The sequence below is a fragment of the Triticum urartu genome, chromosome 1 (genome assembly GCF_003073215.2).
Source record: "Triticum urartu cultivar G1812 chromosome 1, Tu2.1, whole genome shotgun sequence".
Lineage (NCBI taxonomy): Eukaryota > Viridiplantae > Streptophyta > Magnoliopsida > Poales > Poaceae > Triticum > Triticum urartu.
Genome location: NC_053022.1, coordinates 13,881,220 through 13,903,143, shown reverse-complemented (window position 1 = coordinate 13,903,143; position 21,924 = coordinate 13,881,220).

Genomic DNA, 21,924 nt, shown 5'->3' with positions numbered 1-21,924 from the left:
TAGTCTGCAGGGGTTACTACATCTACGTGATATTCAAATTCGTCGCCAAACAGTAAAAAAACTAGCTGATACTTTCGATCCAGAAGTTCAGGCATTCATTGTGAACAAGAAACGGTTAAAGATACATCTGGAAGATGTAGTTAATATCATGGATCTGCCTTCGGCAGGGGGGGTCCCTGATATTAAACTTAGGTATGCAGACAAGAAGCTTGAGTCCGAAAGAAACATAAACAAGCCCAACTGTTCAGATTATACGTAGACCCAAAAGAGCAAGCAATCACCTACAAGGGAATGGTGCAACAAATAAGAGAAAGCGAAGGATCTATGGACGAACACTTCTTGAGGAGAATTGCTTTGTGTGCAATTTGCCGACTGCTATGTCCAAGTACAAAGTCACAAGTTAGTTCAGAATATTTGAACCTGATGTTGGACGATGGTGATGTAAATAAGATAAATTGGGCAACCCTGACACTTGATCACCTCATTGAGAGCTTGAAGCAGTATAAGAACAATAAGCAAACAAATCTTGCTGGAAACCTCACTCTCTTACAGGTAATACGTAATGACTATTTATTTCCGCGTGACAATGTACTTGAGCTATGGTTTTGCGTCTCATTTATTTTGACTATGTTGCAATGCAGGTGTGGTACTGGGAGAAATTTTATGTGAACAAAGTTAAGCACAATATAGATATAGATTACTCTCCTCGACAAAAACCTTTGATACAATCGTGGGACAAGCAGAAGGTGGCAAAGAGGGAACATGCCAGCTTCGCCGAGGGAGTTGTAAGTAAAGGATTATGTACATGATCGTGCCACATAATCGAGTTTTACTTTCTCTGCTATCATGTACTAACTATTCATCTAATATTATTCAAAATAGATTATTGAGCACCTCATGAGTGACGTGGAGTATGTTCTACACAGACCAGTGTATGCTAGCAATGAAGTACGCGCAATAAGAACCATATTTACTGCATTTCATACTACAAAACGTATTCTAACTATATTCATCCTTCTATATGCAGGGTCGAACGTTGCAACAAGTTCATAGAACTGTGCAAGTAATAGAGAATAAAGTCATGGAGAAAGAGTACATAGACGAATACAAGTACTTCAAGTCACTTGTTGATGGTCTGGCTGACATTGAACACAACGCAAGCCTGACCAACAGAACCCTGCTTCACGTTGTCAAGTGTTTGGAGGTAAAGTCTTATTCACTAATGCACAATTTTATGTTGCAAAATGATGGGTGATAGCTAGCACCACTTATTTCCCATGCAGGCTAATAAGTTTGTTCTCCCCGACATATCAGATGAAGAAATTGAGGTAATTTAAAAGATAGTTTACTTATCTATTTGTGTGTCTTACTGCCTGTTAAACTCTCATTCTCCTTTATGTACAAACCTTTTTGTAAGAAGGGTGACAAGTGCACATGGCACAAGGGACAACACAAAAGACAAGAGGAAGGAGAATCTGAACATGATGAGGAGGAAGGAGAATCTGAACATGATGAAGAGCAAAGAGAATCTCGTGAACATGACAGCGAGACACCTGCCAAGCGGCAGCAAGGGCTTTCAGGCACAAATATAGGTGATGAGGATGACACAAACAGTAATGCCAACGGGGCAGTGCGTCGGTCAAACAGGAAATCAAAGACCAATAAAGAAGACGAGTATTCATACTATGACCATGAAAAGAGGCAACTTCGTGGTATGTCGCGCACATCGTTTCCTGTCATGTTGTTGTATACCATTGTGCTTTCTTTATAACATAGATAAATCCACCTACTAATTGAGGTCTGAAAGAAACACTACAATGGGTAAACAAACAAGATGATACAACGCCTTTGGCCCAAATTGGTGATATAACACTAAACAAATCATCCCTGCATTCCCTAACAACCAATAAGTTGTCGGACAACAATGCCAGATATGTGGATTGCTTGGTAAGTATTTCATGCTTCACTTATTACATCTGCACTGGAATATGCACTAATCAGTGCTCACTTGCAATACTAGGCCATTGATGCTGGCCTATATATCAATCGCCCACCAGAGGGGGAGTTTGACATAAGAGATGGCAAAAAAATCTTTGTTGAGAGCACAATTAATGTGCAAAAGCTCGTTGCAGATATAGAAAATCACACTATAGCGAGGAGTTCAAAAATTGACAAGTCTCGTCGATTGCAAGGATCATTGCGTATCTTGATCATGACATGGTACAACACAATAACTACCTGCTGAATTTTATTTACGAATTGTTTGGTCCTTGCTCTAACATATATGTTTATGCAGATTTGTTTACCATTGAACCTTGGACTACACTGGTATCTGGCAGCCCTAGATGCGCCTAAAAGAGAAGTTTAGATTCTCAATTCAGCCCCTGGTGTTGGTCCAACGGATGAACTGGATCATGCGGTGAGAATATCCTTTTGTGCTCCTAGTACTACTGCAACTTGTAGCTTATATGCATTACTGACTACCAACAAACACTCTTCAGTTGGAAGCGATAACGGCGTGGTTCCAGCAGGCGGAAGAAAGAATTAAACAACTTCCAAACCCAACAAACTGGCCAGACTTCAACGTGGCCACGTGGGACAAGAAGACAAGGGCTGCCAACCCAGAAAGACTGGTACACATGTTCATCACTATGTTCTTAATTTGTAAACTCGACCAAGGCAATTCAATCCTAATTCATACTTGCAGGAGCTCTTGTGGACTCTACCTTCTCAAGTACATAATGCTTTGGATGGGATCCAAACTATCCAAAACATTTTCAAAGGTGCGCATATTTAGACTATTTCATGGGTGCATTGTACATTACTTACTTGGTTAAGGAATTACTTTAGATACAGATGGCGTACATCCCAGGATTATGTTTGACTGTTCACGATTTGTATGCAGAAAGATATAGATATGTACAGGAGACAACTTGCACATGACATACTCAACAGTGACAGAAATTTACTCCGGAAAAACCAGCAGCCAGACCAGAGAAAGGCAATTCCTGGCGATGGAGTTTCTACCAAAAAAAGAAAGAGGTCCAGGACTAGCACCAGCAATAGAACTACACAGTAGATATGTCTTTCGCATAGACATTCGTCTTAAATCAAACGTTTTCCCATTTGCTCAATAATTTGGTTTGTAAGCAATAATTTCATGTTATTTACCCGGCACTTGGTGTGCAACAATTTGCTCAATAATTCAGTTTGTAAGCAACAATTTGATGTTATTTATCCGGCACTTAGTGTGCCACTTAATTATTTGTATTCATAGGTCTCTTTACGTTAACACGGTATCTTGTATTACTACTCATGTTTGGTCACTGACCAAATACGCTACCCGCATATCCAATACGTCAAGAAATGAAGGATTGTTTTCTGGCCTTGCAGTGAGCTACTAAATAATGGAGAAAACATATTTTCAAACATTGCAAGTTCTTACTTGTTAGAGACACTGAGCTACAAAAAAATGGACAAAACATGGTGTCTATCATGTACTCAACATCATAATCTATTATCTGATTTCATCCATAAACAATACAGAGAAAAGCTAAAGCAATTACCAAACATAATGAGAAGGGCTGGGTGATCGTACGAAAAAGCCATCATCTTGACAGAAAAATCCCCTTTCTACACGCTCCGGTGCCCCTAGATGGAGCAGCTGCTGGACGAACGGAGGTTGAGGGGTGGAGCCAACTCCGGCGCAACTAGATGGAGCAGCTGCATGACGAGCGGAGGTTGAGGGGTGGAGCCAACTCCGGCGCACGGTAGCCGGTCGGCGCAGCCACGTGGTTGAGGGAGAGGAAAGCGCCTGAGGTGGAGAAGGAGGAGGCGTGCGCCTCGCCAAATACGGCCGCGGTGGCTGCCGCATCCGTTGTCGGTGAGGCTTTCACCGGAGTTGGAGAAGGCGGGGTGGAGCCAACTCCGGCGCACGGCAGCCGGTCAGCGCAGCCACGTGGTTGAGGGAGAGGAAAGCGCCTGAGGTGGAGAAGGAGGAGGCGTGCGCCTCGCCAAATACAGCCGCGGTGGCTTCCGCATGCGCCGCGGTAGAGGCTGTCGCCGGAGTTCGAGAAGGTGGAGGCGTCCGCCGCCCTACGCTGGAGATGGATAAGGTGGAGGCGCCTCGCCAAATACGTCCGCCGTGGCTCTCGCCGGATTTGAAGAAGGCGGCCTCCGCCGGAGATGGAGAAGACGGAGGCGTCCGCCGCCCTCCGCCCGAGATGGAGAAGGTTGGAGACGAGGGGTGAGCGGACAGGCTACGAATGGATTAGGACGAGGGGCGAGTGGTCCTACTGAAACGCCCCTCGGGAGATAATTAAAACAACTAGTGATTACCCTTTTACCCTTTTACCCCGGTCACCGATACACTCCATCTCTTTCCCGGTTAGTACTCCGTGGGACTGTTGCTGGAGTACCAGATCGCACAGTCCGTTGGATTAAGAGAAATGAACGGTGCCTAATCATTTCGGGGTACCGTAAAAGAGCTCCATTTTAAATATCCAACTTTTGTGATTCTTTTTGCCGGAATCAAACTTTTGCGATTCATTGGAATATAATTCTAATTATAATATATCTGGATCTAAGGTATATGGACTGTGTTTGACATTATCCGTTTTGTAATCGAATTAGATTTGATGATAAATTCTTTTACTTGGATTTCAATTTAACATCTCCATGTTGATGATTTCGAGGTGAATGCACAATCCTTTCCTGCCTGGACATACGTGGTTCATGATTTGAATGTGAATTCATACTCCACTCCATTCCATGCATATGTATTTTGTTTATCGCACTGCATAAATGGTTTAATATAGAAGATTTTGAGCAAAGAATACGCTCTTTATTCCAGATGTGAATAATAAGAAAAGATGAGCAACCATCAATCGCCTCATTTCTTATCTGCATCTATGCAGACCAAGATGCAGAGGAAGCGACTCTGAAAGAAGCCTAAGAAAAAAATTAAAGGCACAAGCTCATCCTTCCGATGGCAACAGGACATGATCCGCTGTCCACTTAATCACGCAGCCGGCGCGCAGCCGCGCTTGCACAAGATGACCATGCGGTCCCTGCACCGGAAGCAGTCGGTGGACTTGACGCAGGTCTTACAGGCCTTGCTGCAGCCGGTCGGCAACACGGCTTCACTTGTCGCACGAGCCGCACTTGTGGCAGCACGGTCATGCGCTCGGGGTAGCCCCTTCATCCAGGCAGCAAATCAAGGTCAACAAGCTGCTACACTTTACTCGTCGAGGAGATGAACAAAGAAAGGAAGATCCGTCACTCACCTTGGCTGTCATCGAGGGGAAGAGCTGCTGCGTGGACGGCGACAACGGTCAGCGCAGCGAGCAGCACCTGAGGTCTGATCGCGAGGTGGAAGAACACAGCGAACAGAACTCTGAAACACAGCGAGACAGAGGAGTTTTTGCGAGACGCACTGCTTGTGTCTTTTCGGTTTTCTCCTTTATTGAGCTGCATAACAAACTAGCTGCCCACGATCCGAGAATCCCACGCCATCCCGCGGACTGATCGTGGCCAACGACTTACAGGAAGTTAAACACAACGACTTATTCTGCCGCAGCATGAACAAAGCATTCTTCTGGCTATTATTCAGAAAATTGTAACTCAAATCTGAAACTACCTAACAATGTTCAGTGCAGCAAGATTAACATCAACATCTCATGCTGACAATGTTCCTCGCTTGGCTGTGTATACGCTGCTTGCTGTGCCTAATGGAGGATGGGATGCAACCCTTCTTATAGGAGTGGAGTCCCGGCTGAGATAGACGAGAGCAAGGGTGACAATCCATAAACATGCAGCTGTTCACGGGTCTCGCGTTTGGCATGTGTATCACGCGTTTAATTTTCCTGGCACTATCTGTACAGAAGCTTGACGACAATTGTTCTTGGTTGCAGCATTGCAGTGTTGCAGACATAGTTTTAAATAGCCGGCTATAGCTCCACTATAGCCTTTTCAGCAGGGTGCCGCTAAGTGACCGTCTTCACAAATAGCCCGCTATAACTGATTTGAAGGCCCGCCGCTATTTTCCATAGCCCGCTATTTAAAACATGTTGCAGAAGACAGCACTAGCCACTAGGTGGTTGCAGCCTTGCAGTGTACCGCCTTGGCATATCAAACGGGTAGTGTGGATGCCGCTTCTAAAACGTGTGCATCAGTGTTTTAAATAGTGGGATATGGAAAATAACGGCTGGCCTTCAAATCAGCTATACCAGGCTTTTTGTGAAGGCGACAATTTAGCAGCATCATGCTGAAAAGTAGCTATAGCCGGCTATTTAAAACTATAGTGTGCATGCGGTGTATGCTTTAGATTTGTTGCATGTGGTGTAGGCTCTTGATACATCATGCGGGGGATCGGCGATGACCCCGGTTTTACATGGTGGGAGTGGATGGCACACTCCACATTATCGAGTTTATAGGTGTGAGTGATTGCTTTGCTTAGTTTGGTGTAAGTTCCTGTCAGTCTGTTGTTGAATAATCAATAAAGATGATTGCATGCATCGATTGATGTAGTGTTCGGCCAGGGGCTTGGGGCGTGCCCTGTTGATTTGATTTTTGAAATAGCCGTTTGATGATTTTTGATCCATATGACTTGTAAGCTCCCGAGCTCTTAGGATGATATGTGAATATAGTGTGATTGTTCAGTTGTAACTATTGTAACACCAATCTGAGTCACCGAAATATGGTGTCTGCAGCCTTGTAGTATACCACTTTGGCTTATCAAATTGGTTAATCATTAGAGTTCAGCTAGGGGCTTGGTGCGCGTTGCATTTATTTGAGGTATTTAGGGCAACTCCGACATGGTTCACCACAACGGGTGCCAAAATACGTGCGAACACGTCTAGACGTGTCCTGCGAACAATGATAGAGACCGACATCATCTAATTGGAGTCACAAAATAAACAGTGGACGGTGGATTTACATTAACTTTCATAATAATTTTTAGCGCAAGGACGGGACCCTAGTTTTTTCTACTCTTCTTCATGTCCCATGTGCTACTCTTCCTTGGGGACCTCCTGGCCATCAATGTCGTCGGTGGAGGTGAGGTCGACGATTGAGTTGGACGATCCAACCTCATCGTCATTGCGGTCGAGCATGACATGGAGCTGCCGACATTGGCATCAAGGACATGCTGGTCTCATGTGTCGTGGTCTTGCCCCTCCAGCTTCTCGAAGAGGCAGTTGCACCTCACCTCATTCACAAGGAGCAGCCACCGGTAGATGATGTGGGTGCTCCGCATAGATTGACAACCGCTCACTGCTCGTCCATGATGCTCGGGTCCGCCGTGACCATGTTCATGACGCCATGTTTGGATGCCCGATCCTTCGCAATCTGGCCCTCCGCCAGCCAGTGCTCCTTGAGGAGCTGTAGGTTGTACCACTACTCCTCCAAGTGTAGCCAGAATGTGGACACCTACAATGCCTTCTTCTCCTACTCTGCCTCCGCACAAGTGCATGAACCCCTTGTAGGATTTCATTAGTAGCGGTAAGCCCCTAAAGTCGAACGCCGCCGGTAACTTGGCAATCTACCAGCGGTGTGTGCAAATATGATACACGCCGCTGGTAACTTGGAAAAATGCAAGCGGCATCTGTAAATATGATGAACACCGCTATCTCACACTAGTGGGCGTGCTTTATATTTACACGCAGCTAGTAAGGCACATACGTGAAGCACTCTATCCATAAAGTAACGTGTACATACCTTACACTGCACACCACTAATTGTGTAAGTACTAGCACTGTGGCGGTAGTGGTCCGCCTCTACGTACTAATCTATTCTTGGCAAAGCCCGGCGTCTGGCCCATCTAGAACGTCTCTGGTACTTGCAATTTTGTAAGTACATACTAGCCTTGTGGCATCTTTGTTCGTCACACAACTGGTATATGTGACGGGGGACTATCTTACTATTGGCATTTGTTTAGGCGGCACACTACTAGTCATTTGCCTATTGGTGGCATGATGTTTTCCCTATACGCCACTAATATATATGATACAGACAAATACCGTTGACATGTGACCAACCTCACTTGCTTGTTTCGCCTTCTCACTCACTTCTTCTTCCTCCCTCTATCTCTCCACCCACTTCCTCTAGCTTCTCTCCAAATAAATATCTCCTTTAAATCTAGCCCTATCAAGTTCTAGATAGCTAATTTATTAATTAAGCTCTCACCACCTAGTTAACTACCTATAGCTACTCTTTGTCCCTCTACCTTTATCCCACGCAATAAATTAACTCTCGCACTTTCATTAATGGTTAATTATGTTTCCCTCCCACCACGTCCTCTTGAGAGGATCTCACTCTTCATTAATATCTCTCTTTTTACACATAGGTCCTCACTCTCAATCGAGATCGATGTTTATTAACTCGGCTGGTCTCTTCTTGGTGAGTAACCTTGAGTGAAGTGGAACATACGGCATTTTTTTGTGTGGAAATGCATATATGTGTGACACGTTGGTACCGGTCATCGAGTTAGTCGATGCATGTTTTATTTTTCAGGGATACATATGTGCATGAGAGGCCAACATTTTGTCAAAATGTTGACTATGGATGGCATAAGTGTGTCTTAATTGGAAGCCGTGACGGCTAGTGATGATCTGGGGCAGCACTAAGGGGTTTTCACCATGTGTGCTTTTGTCTACAGGGGGAAAACCATTGGTTCCAGTTTTTTTTTGAGCCATCTTAATATGAGCTGTAATACGCTTGACATTGTCTACCACCACACACTGGGTCGTGCGTTATTGTCGAAACACCATGATGCTATTTTAGTTTAGTACAAAATGTGGTTCGGTAATTCATGTCTCAGTCCAGGCTCATCTACACCCGATGAATAGTAAATTTAAAAAACAAAATAAATCAAAAATTGGATCTTTTTCACGTCAAAGATGCTCGAGTGCGCAAGGAGCTTGTAAATTTGCATCATGTTTTGACATTGGATCTCTAGGAAGAAAAGAAAAAATTAAGCCCAAACTGTGTACTTTTGCAAAGTTTCTTTGCCACAACCTCCTTGAATGTCCAAATGGCATGAATTATTTCACGTACATCACGCATCGAGCATCTTGGATGCTAAAATTCTTGAGAATTTTGAAATATTTCTGGCTATTTAAATGATTTTACTGTTCAGGTGCAGGTTCCTCTGCACCTGGGCACCGAATCGCTACACTCGTACTATCAATTGTGGGATATAAGAGCATCTCTAGCAGACTCCGCATAAGTGCTCAAACCCGTAAATTTTTTGCGTTCTACAGTTTTGGGCGAAAAAAGTCTCTAGAACAGAAACCGTAAATGTTGGAAATATGCCCTAGAGGCAATAATAAATTGGTTATTATTATATTTACTTGTTCATGATAATCGTTTATTGTCCTTGCTAGAATTGTATTGATAGGAAACTCAGATACATGTGTGGATACATAGACAACACCATGTCCCTAGTAAGCCTCTAGTTGACTAGCTCGTTGATCAATAGATGGTTACGGTTTCCTGACCATGGACATTGAATGTCATTGATAATGGGATCACATCATTAGAAGAATGATGTGATGGACAAGACCCAATCCTAAGCCTAGCACAAAGATCATGTAGTTCGTATGCTAAAGCTTTTCTAATGTCAAGTATCATTTCCTTAGACCATGAGATTGTGCAACTCCCGGATACCGTAGGAGTGCTTTGGGTGTGCCAAACGTCACAACGTAACTGGGTGGCTATAAACGTACACTACAGGTATCTCCGAAAGTGTCTGTTGGGTTGGCACGAATCGAGACTGGGATTTGTCACTCCGTGTAAACGGAGAGGTATCTCTGGGCCCACTCGGTAGGACATCATCATAATGTGCACAATGTGATCAAGGAGTTGATCACGGGATGATGTGTTACGGAACGAGTAAAGAGACTTGCCGGTAACGAGATTGAACAAGGTATCGGGATACCACGATTGAATCTCGGGCAAGTATCGTACCGATAGACAAAGGGAATTGTATATGGGATTGATTAAGTCCTTGACATCGTGGTTCATCCGATGAGATCATCGTGGAGCATGTGGGAGCCAACATGGGTATCCAGATCCCGCTGTTGGTTATTGACCGGAGAACGTCTCGGTCATGTCTGCATGGTTCCCGAACCCGTAGGGTCTACACACTTAAGGTTCGATGACGCTAGGGTTATAAAGGAAGTTTGTATGTGGTTACCGAATGTTGTTTGGAGTCCCGGATGAGATCCCGAACGTCACGAGGAGTTCCGAAATGGTCCGGAGGTAAAGATTTATATATAGGAAGTCCTGTTTTGGTCACCGGAAAAGTTTCGGGTTTTATCGGTAACGTACCGGGACCACCGGGAGGGTCCCGGGGGTCCACCAAGTGGGGCCACAAGCCCCGGAGGGATGCATGGGCCAAGTGTGGGAGGGGACCAGCCCCAGGTGGGCTGGTGCGCCCCCCCCCCCACCAAGGCCCAAGGCGCAAGGAAGAGGGAAAGGGGGCAAACCCTAGGGCAGATGGGCCCTAAGGCTCATACCTGGTGCGCCTCCCTCTCCCCTCCCCTTGGCCGCCCCACCAGATGGGATTTGGGCTGGCCGCCGCCCCTAGGGTGGAACCCTAGGTGGGGCACAGCCCCCTCCCTCTCCCCTATATATAGTTGAGGTCTTTGGGGCTGCCAACATATGAGTTCTTGACCTCTCCCTGGCGCAGCCCTACCTCTCTTTCTCCTCATATCTCGTGGTGCTTGGCGAAGCCCTGCTGGATCACCACGCTCCTCCACCACCACCACGCCGTTGTGCTGCTGCTGGATGGAGTCTTCCTCAACTTCTCCCTCTCTCCTTGCTGGATCAAGGCATGGGAGACGTCACCGGGTTGTACGTGTGTTGAACACGGAGGTGCCGTCCGTTCGGCACTAGGATCATCGGTGATTTGGATCATGACGAGTACGACTCCATCAACCCCGTTCTCTTGAACGCTTCCGCTTAGCGATCTACAAGGGTATGTAGATGCACTCTTCTTCCCTCGTTGCTGGTTTCTCCATAGATGGATCTTGGTGACACGTAGGAAAATTTTGAATTTCTGCTACGTTCCCCAACAGTGGCATCATCAGCTAGGTCTATGCGTAGTTACTATGCACAAGTAGAACACAAAATAGTTGTGGGCGTTGATTTTGTTCAATATGCTTACCGTTACTAGTCCAATCTTGATTCGGCGGCATTGTGGGATGAAGCGGCCCGGACCGACCTTACACGTACTCTTACGTGAGATTGGTTCCACCGACTGACATGCACTAGTTGCATAAGGTGGCTAGCGGGTGTCTGTCTCTCCCACTTTAGTCGGATCGGATTCGATCACTAGTAGAAAACAGGGCTATGGTCCAGGCCGGCTCAGCCCATTAGTCCCGGTTCAGTCTAGAACCGGGACTAATGTGAGCATTGGTCCCGGTTCGTGCGGCTAAGGCATTAGTCCCGGTTCACTCGGGCCCTTTAGTCCCGGTTTAAGACATGAACCGGGACTAAAGGGTGCGATGACCTTTAGTCCCGTTTCGTGCCTCAAACCGGGACTCAAGATTAGACCTTTAGTCCCGGTTTAAGGCACGAACCGGGACTAATGGGGTTAAGACCTTTAGTCCCGGTTCGTGCCACGAACCGGTACTAAAGGTCCCATTTTCAAATTCTACCCCCCCCCCCCCCCCGTGGATCGCCTTTTCAGTTTAAAAAAAAATAAAAGAAAATAACGGAAATGTCAAAAAAAAAAATAAAATAAGTTTCTCATGTGATATGTGGTCTAGTTGTTGGGAAAATTTGCAAATGTGAATTTTGACTTTATTTGCAAAATCTCTCTGAAATTTGTAAAAATGGGCATAACTTTTGCATACTAACTCGGATGAAAAAGTTTTTTATATGAAAAATCATCTATTCGAAAAGTTACATCCAAATTTAACTTTCGGGGCTTTTAAACATTTTCAAAATCCTCAAAAACCTAATAGAAAAAAAGTTACGGGGCTTTTAAGATCTAGAGTGGAAAAAATTGAAAAATATTCAAACAGTGGGCAAACTGTGGTCAAACAATGGTCAAACTAACTATTCTAGAATATTAGTGTTACTAAATAATTATTTTAGTTATTTCAATTTTGGTCAAATCTGGTCAAACTGTGGTCAAACTGTGGTCAAACAATGGTCAAACTAATTATTCAAGAAATATTAGTGTTACTAAATAATTATTGTTTTTTAAAACAATAGTTTCAAACTCAAACAGTGAAATGTGTCACTTCATGCTCAAGCAAAATTCCTGAAGGTTAATAGGATTGACATCTTACTATTGTCAGGAAAACAACAAGTGCAGACTTGGAGCGAGGGAGAATAGAACCCGGAAGTTAAGCGTGCTCAGGCTGGGGGAGTGGGAGGATGGGTGACCGTTCGGAAAGTTAGATGATTTGCAATGATGAGGGGTGATTAGAGGATAAATTGAGAAGTGATGAGGGGTGGTGATTACAGACTAGAGGTTAAAATAATTCAGAAGTTTGAAAATAAAAAAAAATTCAAATTTTTTTTTCAAAAAAAATCATAAAATTTCCTTTAGTCCCGGTTGGTGTTGGTGTTACCAACCGGGACTAAAGGTGGAGCTCCACGTGGCCGCGCCCTTTAGTCCCGGTTCTGGATTGAACTGGGACTAAAGGGTCAGGGCATTAGTACCGACACTTTAGTCCCGGTTCAGGAACCGAGACTAAAGGCCCTTACGAACCGAGACTATAGGCCCTTTTTCTACCAGTGGATGAAAAGGGTCCTTATGAAGGGTAAATAGCAATTGGCATATCACGTTGTGGTTTTTGCGTAGGTAAGAAACGTTTTTGCTAGAAACCCATAGCAGCCACGTAAAACATGCAAACAACAATTAGAGGACGTCTAACTTGTTTTTGCAGGGTATGCTATGTGATGTGTGAAGGAAATATGCCCTAGAGGCAATAATAAAGTTATTATTTATTTTCTTATATCATGATAAATGTTTATTATTCATGCTAGAATTGTATTAACCGGAAACATAATACATGTGTGAATACATAGACAAACAAAGTGTCACTAGTATGCCTCTACTTGACTAGCTCGTTAATCAAAGATGGTTATGTTTCCTAACCATGAACAATGAGTTGTTATTTGATTAACGGGATCACATCATTAAGTGAATGATCTGATTGACATGACCCATTCCATTAGCTTAGCACCCGATCGTTTAGTATGTTGCTATTGCTTTCTTCATGACTTATACATGTTCCTATGACTATGAGAGTATGCAACTCCCGTCTTCATAGGATATCCAAAGGAGACTATTGGATACACCTTGTATCACAGATCCGAAGGCAAGACTTTTGTTGCTAAGTTCGGAAACTTTCTAGAGAAGGAGTTTCTCTCGAAAGAAGTGAGTGGGAGGAAAGTAGAAATTGACGAGGTAACTGTACCTGCTCCCTTATTGGAAAGTAGTGCATCACAGAAAACTGTTTCTGTGACACCTACACCAGTGAGTGAGGAAGCTGATGATGATGATCATGAAACTTCAGAACAAGATACTACCGAACCTCGTAGATCAACCAGAGTAAGATCCGCGCCAGAGTGGTACGGTAATCCTGTTCTGCAAGTCATGCTACTAGATCATGATGAACCTACGAACTATGAAGAAGCGATGGTGAGCCCAGATTCCGCAAAATGGCTTGAAGCCATGAAATCTGAGATGGGATCCATGTATGAGAACAAAGTGTGGACTTTGGTTGACTTGCCCGATGATCGGCAAGCAATTGAGAATAAATGGATCTTCAAGAAGAAGACTGACGCTGACGGTAATATTACTGTCTACAAAGCTCAACTTGTCGCAAAAGGTTTTCGGCAAGTTCAAGGGATTGACTACGATGAGACCTTCTCACCCGTAGCGATGCTTAAGTCTGTCTGAATCATGTTAGCAATTGCCGCATTTTATGATTATGAAATTTGGCAGATGGATGTCAAAACTGCATTCCTGAATGGATTTCTGGAAGAAGAGTTGTATATGATGCAACCAGAAGGTTTTGTCGATCCAAAGGGAGCTAACAAAGTGTGCAAGCTCCAGCGGTCCATTTATGGACTGGTGCAAGCCTCTCGGAGTTGGAATAAATGTTTTGATAGTGTGATCAAAGCATTTGGTTTTTTACAGACTTTTGGAGAAGCCTGTATTTACAAGAAAGTGAGTGGGAGCTCTGTAGCATTTCTGATATTATATGTGGATGACATATTACTAATTGGAAATGATGTAGAATTTCTGGATAGCATAAAGGGATACTTGAATAAGAGTTTTTCAATGAAAGACCTCGGTGAAGCTGCTTACATATTAGGCATTAAAATCTATAGAGATAGATCAAGACGCTTAATTGGACTTTCACAAACCACATACCTTGACAAAGTTTTGAAGAAGTTCAAAATGGATCAAGAAAAGAAAGGGTTCTTGCCTGTGTTACAAGGTGTGAAGTTGAGTAAGACTCAATGCCCGACCACTGCAGAAGATAGAAAGAATATGAAAGATGTTCCCTATGCTTCAGCCATAGGCTCTATCGTGTATGCAATGCTGTGTACTAGACCTGATGTGTGCCTTGCTATAAGTCTAGCAGGGAGGTACCAAAGTAATCCAGGAGTGGATCACTGGACAGCGGTCAAGAACATCCTGAAATACCTGAAAAGGACTAAGGATATGTTTCTCATATATGGAGGTGACAAAGAGCTCATCGTAAAAGGTTACGTTGATGCAAGCTTTGACACTGATCCGGACGATTCTAAATCGCAAACCGGATACGTGTTTACATTAAACGGTGGAGCTGTCAGTGGGTGCAGTTCTAAACAAAGCATTGTAGCGGGATCTACATGTGAAGCAGAGTACATAGCTGCTTCAGAAGCAGCATATGAAGGAGTCTGGATGAAGGAGTTCATATCCGATCTAGGTGTCATACCTAGTGCATCGGGTCCAATGAAAATCTTTTGTGACAATACTGGTGCAATTGCCTTGGCAAAGGAATCCAGATTTCACAAGAGAACCAAGCACATCAAGAGACGCTTCAATTCCATCCGGGATCTAGTCCAGGTGGGAGAGATAGAGATTTGCAAGATACATACGAATCTGAATGTTGCAGACCCGTTGACTAAGCAGCTTCCACGAGCAAAACATGATCAATACCAAGGCTCCATGGGTGTTAGAATCATTACTGTGTAATCTAGATTATTGACTCTAGTGCAAGTGGGAGACTGAAGGAAATATGCCCTAGAGGCAATAATAAAGTTATTATTTATTTCCTTATATAATGATAAATGTTTATTATTCATGCTAGAATTGTATTAACCGGAAACATAATACATGTGTGAATACATAGACAAATAAAGAGTGTCACTAGTATGCCTCTACTTGACTAGCTCATTGATCAAAGATGGTTATGTTTCCTAACCATAGACATGAGTTTTCATTTGATTAACGGGATCACATCATTAGGAGAATGATGTGATTGACTTGACCCATTCTGTTAGCTTAGCACTTGATCATTTAGTTTGTTGCTATTGCTTTCTTCATGACTTATACATGTTCCTATGACTATGAGATTATGCAACTCCGTTTACCGGAGGAACACTTTGTGTGCTACCAACATCACAAACGTAACTGGGTGATTATAAAGGTGCTCTACAGGTGTCTCAGAAGGTACTTGTTGGGTTGGCGCGTATTTCGAGATTAGGATTTGTCACTCCGATTGTCGGAGAGGTATCTCTGGGCCCTCTCGGTAATGCACATCACTTAAGCCTTGCAAGCATTGCAACTAATGAGTTAGTTGCGGGATGATGTATTACAGAACGAGTAAAGAGACTTGCCGGTAATGAGATTGAACTAGTTATTGGAATACCGACGATCGAATCTCGGGCAAGTAACATACCGATGACAAAGGGAACAACGTATGTTGTTATGCGGTCTGACCGATAAAGATCTTCGTAGAATATGTAGGAGCCAATATGAGCATCCAGGTTCCGCTATTGGTTATTGACCGGAGACGTGTCTCGGTCATGTCTACATTGTTCTCGAACCCGTAGGGTCCGCACGCTTAAGGTTACGATGACAGTTATATTATGAGTTTATGCATTTTGATGTACCGAAGTTTGTTCGGAGTCCCAGATGTGATCACGGACATGACGAGGAGTCTCGAAATGGTCGAGAAATAAAGATTGATATATTGGAAGCCTATGTTTGGATATTGGAAGTGTTCCGGGTGAAATCGGGATTTTACTGGAGTACCGGGAGGTTACCGGAACCCCCCGGGAGCTATATGGGCCATAGTGGGCCTTAGTGGAAAAGAGAAGGGGATGCCCAAAGTGGGAGGCGCGCCCCTCCCCTCCCTTGGTCCGAATAGGACAAGGAGAGGGGGCCGACCACCCTCTCTCTTTTCCCCTCTCCGCGAATCCTATTCCAACTAGGATTGGGGGGGAATCCTACTCCCAGAGGGAGTAGGACTCTCCTGGCACGCCTCTCCTAGGCCGGCCGCACCCCCCCCCCTTGATCCTTTATATACTGAGGCAGGGGAACCCCAGAGACACACAAGTTGATCCACGTGATCTTATTCTTAGCCGTGTGCGGCGCCCCCAGCCACCATAGTCCTCGATAATATTGTAGCGGTGCTTAGGCGAAGCCCTGCGACAGTAGTGCAACAAGATCGTCACCACGCCATCGTGCTGACGGAACTCTTCCCCGACACTTTGCTGGATCGGAGTACGGGGATCGTCATCGAGCTGAACGTGTGCTAAAACTCGGAGGTGCCGTAGTTTCGGTGCTTGATCGGTCGGGCCGTGAAGACGTACGACTACATCAACCAAACGCTTCCGTTGTCGATCTACAAGGGTACGTAGATCACACTCTCCCCTCGTTGCTATGCATCACCATGATCTTGCGTGTGCGTAGGAAATTTTTTGAAATTACTACGTTCCCCAACAATGTGATATGGCCAAGAAGAATGTGATGAATGATATGTGATGTATGAGATTGATCATGTTCTTGTAATAGGAATCACGACTTGCATGTCGATGAGTATGACAACCGGCAGGAGCCATAGGAGTTGTCTTTATTTATTATATGACCTGCGTGTCATTGAACAACGCCATGTAATTACTTTACTTTATTGCTAACCGTTAGCTGTAGTAGTAGAAGTAATAGTTGGCGAGACAACTTCATGAAGACACGATGATGGAGATCATGGTGTCATGCCGGTGACGATGATGATCATGGAGCCCCGAAGATGGAGATCAAAAGGAGCAAAGTGATGATGGCCATATCATGTCACTATTTGATTGCATGTGATGTTTATCATGTTTATACATCTTATTTGCTTAGAACGACGGTAGTAAATAAGATGATCCCTCATTAAAATTTCAAGAAAGTGTTCCCCCTAACTGTGCACCATTGCGAAAGTTCGTCGTCTCGAAGCACCACGTGATGATCGGGTGTGATAGATTCTTATGTTCGAATACAACGGGTGTTGACGAGCCTAGCATGTACAGACATGGCCTCGGAACACATGCAAAACACTTAGGTTGACTTGACGAGCCTAGCATGTACAGACATGGCCTCGGAACACAAGAGACCGAAAGGTCGAGCATGAGTCGTATGGTAGATACGATCAACATGGAGATGTTCACCGATGTTGACTAGTCCGTCTCACGTGATGATCGGACACGGCCTAGTTGACTCGGATCATGTAATCACTTAGATGACTAGAGGGATGTCTATCTGAGTGGGAGTTCATGAACTTAATTATCCTGAACATAGTCAAAAGGATTTTGCAAATTATGTCGTAGCTCGCGCTTTAGTTCTACTGTTTAGATATGTTCCTAGAGAAAAATTGGTTGAAAGTTGATAGTAGCAATTATGCAGACAGTAAAAGACATATGTCCTTAATGCACCGCTCAGTGTGCTGAACCTCGAACGTCGTCTGTGGATGTTGCGAACATCTGACATACACATTTTGATAACTACGTGATAGTTCAGTTAAATGGTTTAGAGTTGAGGCACCGAAGACGTTTTAAAACGTCGCGAAACATATGAGATGTTTCGAGGGATGAAATTGGGATTTCAGGCTCGTGCCCACGTCAAGAGGTATAAGACCTCCGACGATTCTCTTAGCCTGCAAACTAAGGGAGAAAAGCTCAATTGTTGAGCTTGTGCTCAGATTGTCTGAGTACAACAATCATTTGAATCGAGTGGGAGTTGATCTTCCAGTTGAGATAGTGATGTTTCTCCGAAGTCATTACCACCAAGCTGCTAGAGCTCCGTGATGAACTATAATATATCAGGGACATATATGATGATCCTTGAGATATTCGCGATGTTTGACACCACAAAAGTAGAAATCAAGAAGGAGCATCAATTGTTGATGGTTGGTGAAACCACTAGTTTCAAGAAGGGCAAGGGCAAGAAAGGGATACTTCATGAAACGACAAGTCAGTTGCTGCTCAAGTGAAGAAACCCAAAGTTGAACCCAAGCCCGAGACTAAGTGCTTCTGTAATAAAGGGGAACAGCCACTGGAGCAGAATTACCCTAGATACTTGGTAGATGAGAAGATTGTCGATAGAAGTATATTGGATATACGTTATGTTAATGTGTACGTTACTAGTACTCCTAGTAGCACCAGGGTATTAGATACCGGTTCGGTTGCTAAGTGTTAGTAACTCGAAATAAAAGCTACGGAATAAACGGAGACTAGCTAAAGGTGAGCTGACGATATGTGTTGGAAGTGTTTCCAAGGTTGATATGATCAAGCATCGCACGCTCCCTCTACCATCGAGATTGGTATTAAAACCTAAATAATTGTTATTTGGTGTTTGCGTTGAGCATAGACATGATTGGATTATGTCTATCGCGATACGGTTATTCATTTAAGGAGAATAATGGTTACTCTGTTTATTTGAATAATACCTTCAATGGCCTTACGCCTAAAATGAATGGTTTATTGAATCTCGATCGTAGTGATACACATGTTCATGCCAAAAGATATAGGATAGTAATGATAGTACCACCTACTTGTGGCACTGCTACTTAAGTCATATCAGTATAAAACGCATGAAGAAGCTCCATGTTGATGGATCTTTGGACTCACTCATTTTTGAAAGGATTGAGACATGCGAACCATGTTTGTTGGTAGATATGCATGAAGAAACTCTATACAAATGGATCATTTGGACTCACTTGATTTTGAATCACTTGAGACATGCAAATCATACCACATGGGCAAGATGACTGAAAGCCTCATTTTTAGTAAAATGGAACAAGAAAGCAACTTGTTGGAAGTAATACATCTTGATGTGCGCAGTCCAATGAGTGCTGAGGCGTGTAGTGGATATCGTTATGTTCTTACTTCACAGATGATTTGAGTAGATGTTGAGTATATTTACTTAATGAATCACGAGTCTGAATTATTGAAAGGTTCAAGTAATTTCAGGGTGAAGTTGAAAGATCGTCGTGACAAGAGGATAAAATATCTATGATATGATCATAGAGATGAATATCTGAATTACGAGTTTGGCACAGAATTAAGACATTGTGGAAATTGTTTCACAACTAATACAACCTGGAACACCATAGTGTGATGGTGTGTCCAAACATCATAACTGCACCCTATTGGATATGATGCATACCATGATGTCTCTTATCGAATTACCATGATAGTTTATGGGTTAGGCATTAGAGAAAACCACATTCACTTTAAATAGGGCACCACGTAATTCCGATGAGATGACACCGTATGAACTATGGTTTAGAGAAACCTAAGCTGTCATTTCTTAAAAGTTTGGGGCTGCGACGCTTATGTGGAAAAGTTTTAGGCTGATAAGCTCGAACCCTAAGCGGATAAATGCATCTTCATAGGACACCCAAGACAGTTGGGTATACCTCCTGTCTCAGATTCGAAAGCAATAAGGGATTGTTTCTAGAATCGGGTCCTTTCTTGAGGAAAAGTTTCTTTCGAAAGAATTGAGTGGGAGGATGGTGGAGACTTGATGAGGTTATTGAACCGTCTCTTCAACTAGTGTGTGGCAGGGCACAGGAAGTTGTTCCTGTGGCACCTACACCAATTGAAGTGGAAGCTTATGATAGTGATCATGAAACTTCAGATCAAGTCACTACCAAACCTCGTAGGATGACAAGGATGCGTACTACTTCAAAGTGGTACGTAATCATGTCTTGGAAGTCATGTTGCTAGACAACAATGAACATACGAGCTATGGAGAAGCGGTGGTGGGCCTGGATTCCAAAATGGCTCGAGGCCATATAATCCGAGAGAGGATCCATATATGAAAACAAAGTGTAGACTTTGGAAGAACTACTCGATGGTCGTAAGGCTGTTGAGTACATATGGATTTTTAAAAGGAAGACGGACAATGATGGCAAGTATCACCATTAAGAAAGCTCGACTTGTCGTTAAGATGTTTTCCGACAAGTTCAAGGAGTTGACTACGATGAGACTTTCTCACTCGTAGCGATGCTAAGAGTCTGTTGGAATTATATTAGCAATTACTGCATTATTTGTGAAATCTTGCAGATAGGATGCCAAAAACCATTGTTTCCTCGACAATTTTTGAGGAAAGGTTGTATGTGATACAACCGGAAGGTTTTGTCAATCCTGAAAGATGCTAACAAGTATGCCAAGCTCCAGCAATCCTTCTAAGGACTGGAGTAAGCATCTCGGAGTTGGAATGTATGCTTTGATAAGATGATCAAAGTTTTGGGTGTATACAATGTTTATGAGAAACTTGTATTTCCAAAGAAGTGAGTGGGAGCACTATAGAATTTCTCATAAATATATGTTGTTGACATATTGTTGATCAGAAATGACGTAGAATATCTGGAAAGCATATAGGGTTATTTGGAAAGTGTTTTTCAATGGAAAGCCTGGATTAAGCTACTTGAACATTGAGCATCAAGATCTATAAGGATAGATCAAAATTCTTAATGGTACTTTCAAATGAGCACATACCTTGACATGATCTTGAAGGTGTTCAAGATGGATCAGTCAAAGAAGGAGTTCTTGCCTGAGTTGTAAGGTATGAAGTTAAGACTTAAAGCTCGACCACGGCAGAAGAAAGAGGAAGGACGAAGGTAGGTATCTCTGGGCCCACTCGGAAGGACATCATCATAATGTGCACAATGTGATCAAGGAGTTGATCACGGGATGATGTGTTACGGAACGAGTAAAGAGACTTGCCGGTAACGAGATTGAACAAGGTATCGGGATACCGACGATCGAATCTCGGGCAAGTATCGTACTGATAGATAAAGGGAATTGTATACGGGATTGATTAAGTACTTGACATCGTGGTTCATCCGATGAGATCATCGTGGAGCATGTGGGAGCCAACATGGGTATCCAAATCCCGCTGTTGGTTATTGACCGGAGAACGTCTCGGTCATGTCTGCATGGTTCCCGAACCCGTAGGGTATACACACTTAAGGTTCGATGACGCTAGGGTTATAAAGGAAGTTTGTATGTGGTTACCGAATGTTGTTCGGAGTCCCGGATGAGATCCCGAACGTCACGAGGAGTTCCGGAATGGTCCGGAGGTAAAGATTTATATATAGGAAGTCCTGTTTTGGTCACCGGAAAAGTTTCGGGTTTTATCGGTAACGTACCGGGACCACCGGGAGCCACAAGCCCCGGAGGGATGCATGGGCCAAGTGTGGGAGGGGACCAGCCCCAAGTGGGCTGGTGCACCCCCCCCCCCCCCAAGGCCCAAGGCGCAAGGAAGAGGGTAAGGGGGCAAACCCTAGGGCAGATGGGCCCTAAGGCCCATACCTGGTGCGCCTCCCGCTCCCCTCCCCTTGGCCGCCCCACCAGATGGGATCTGGGCTGGCCGCCGCCCCTAGGGTGGAACCCTAGGTGGGGCACAGCCCCCTCCCTCTCCCC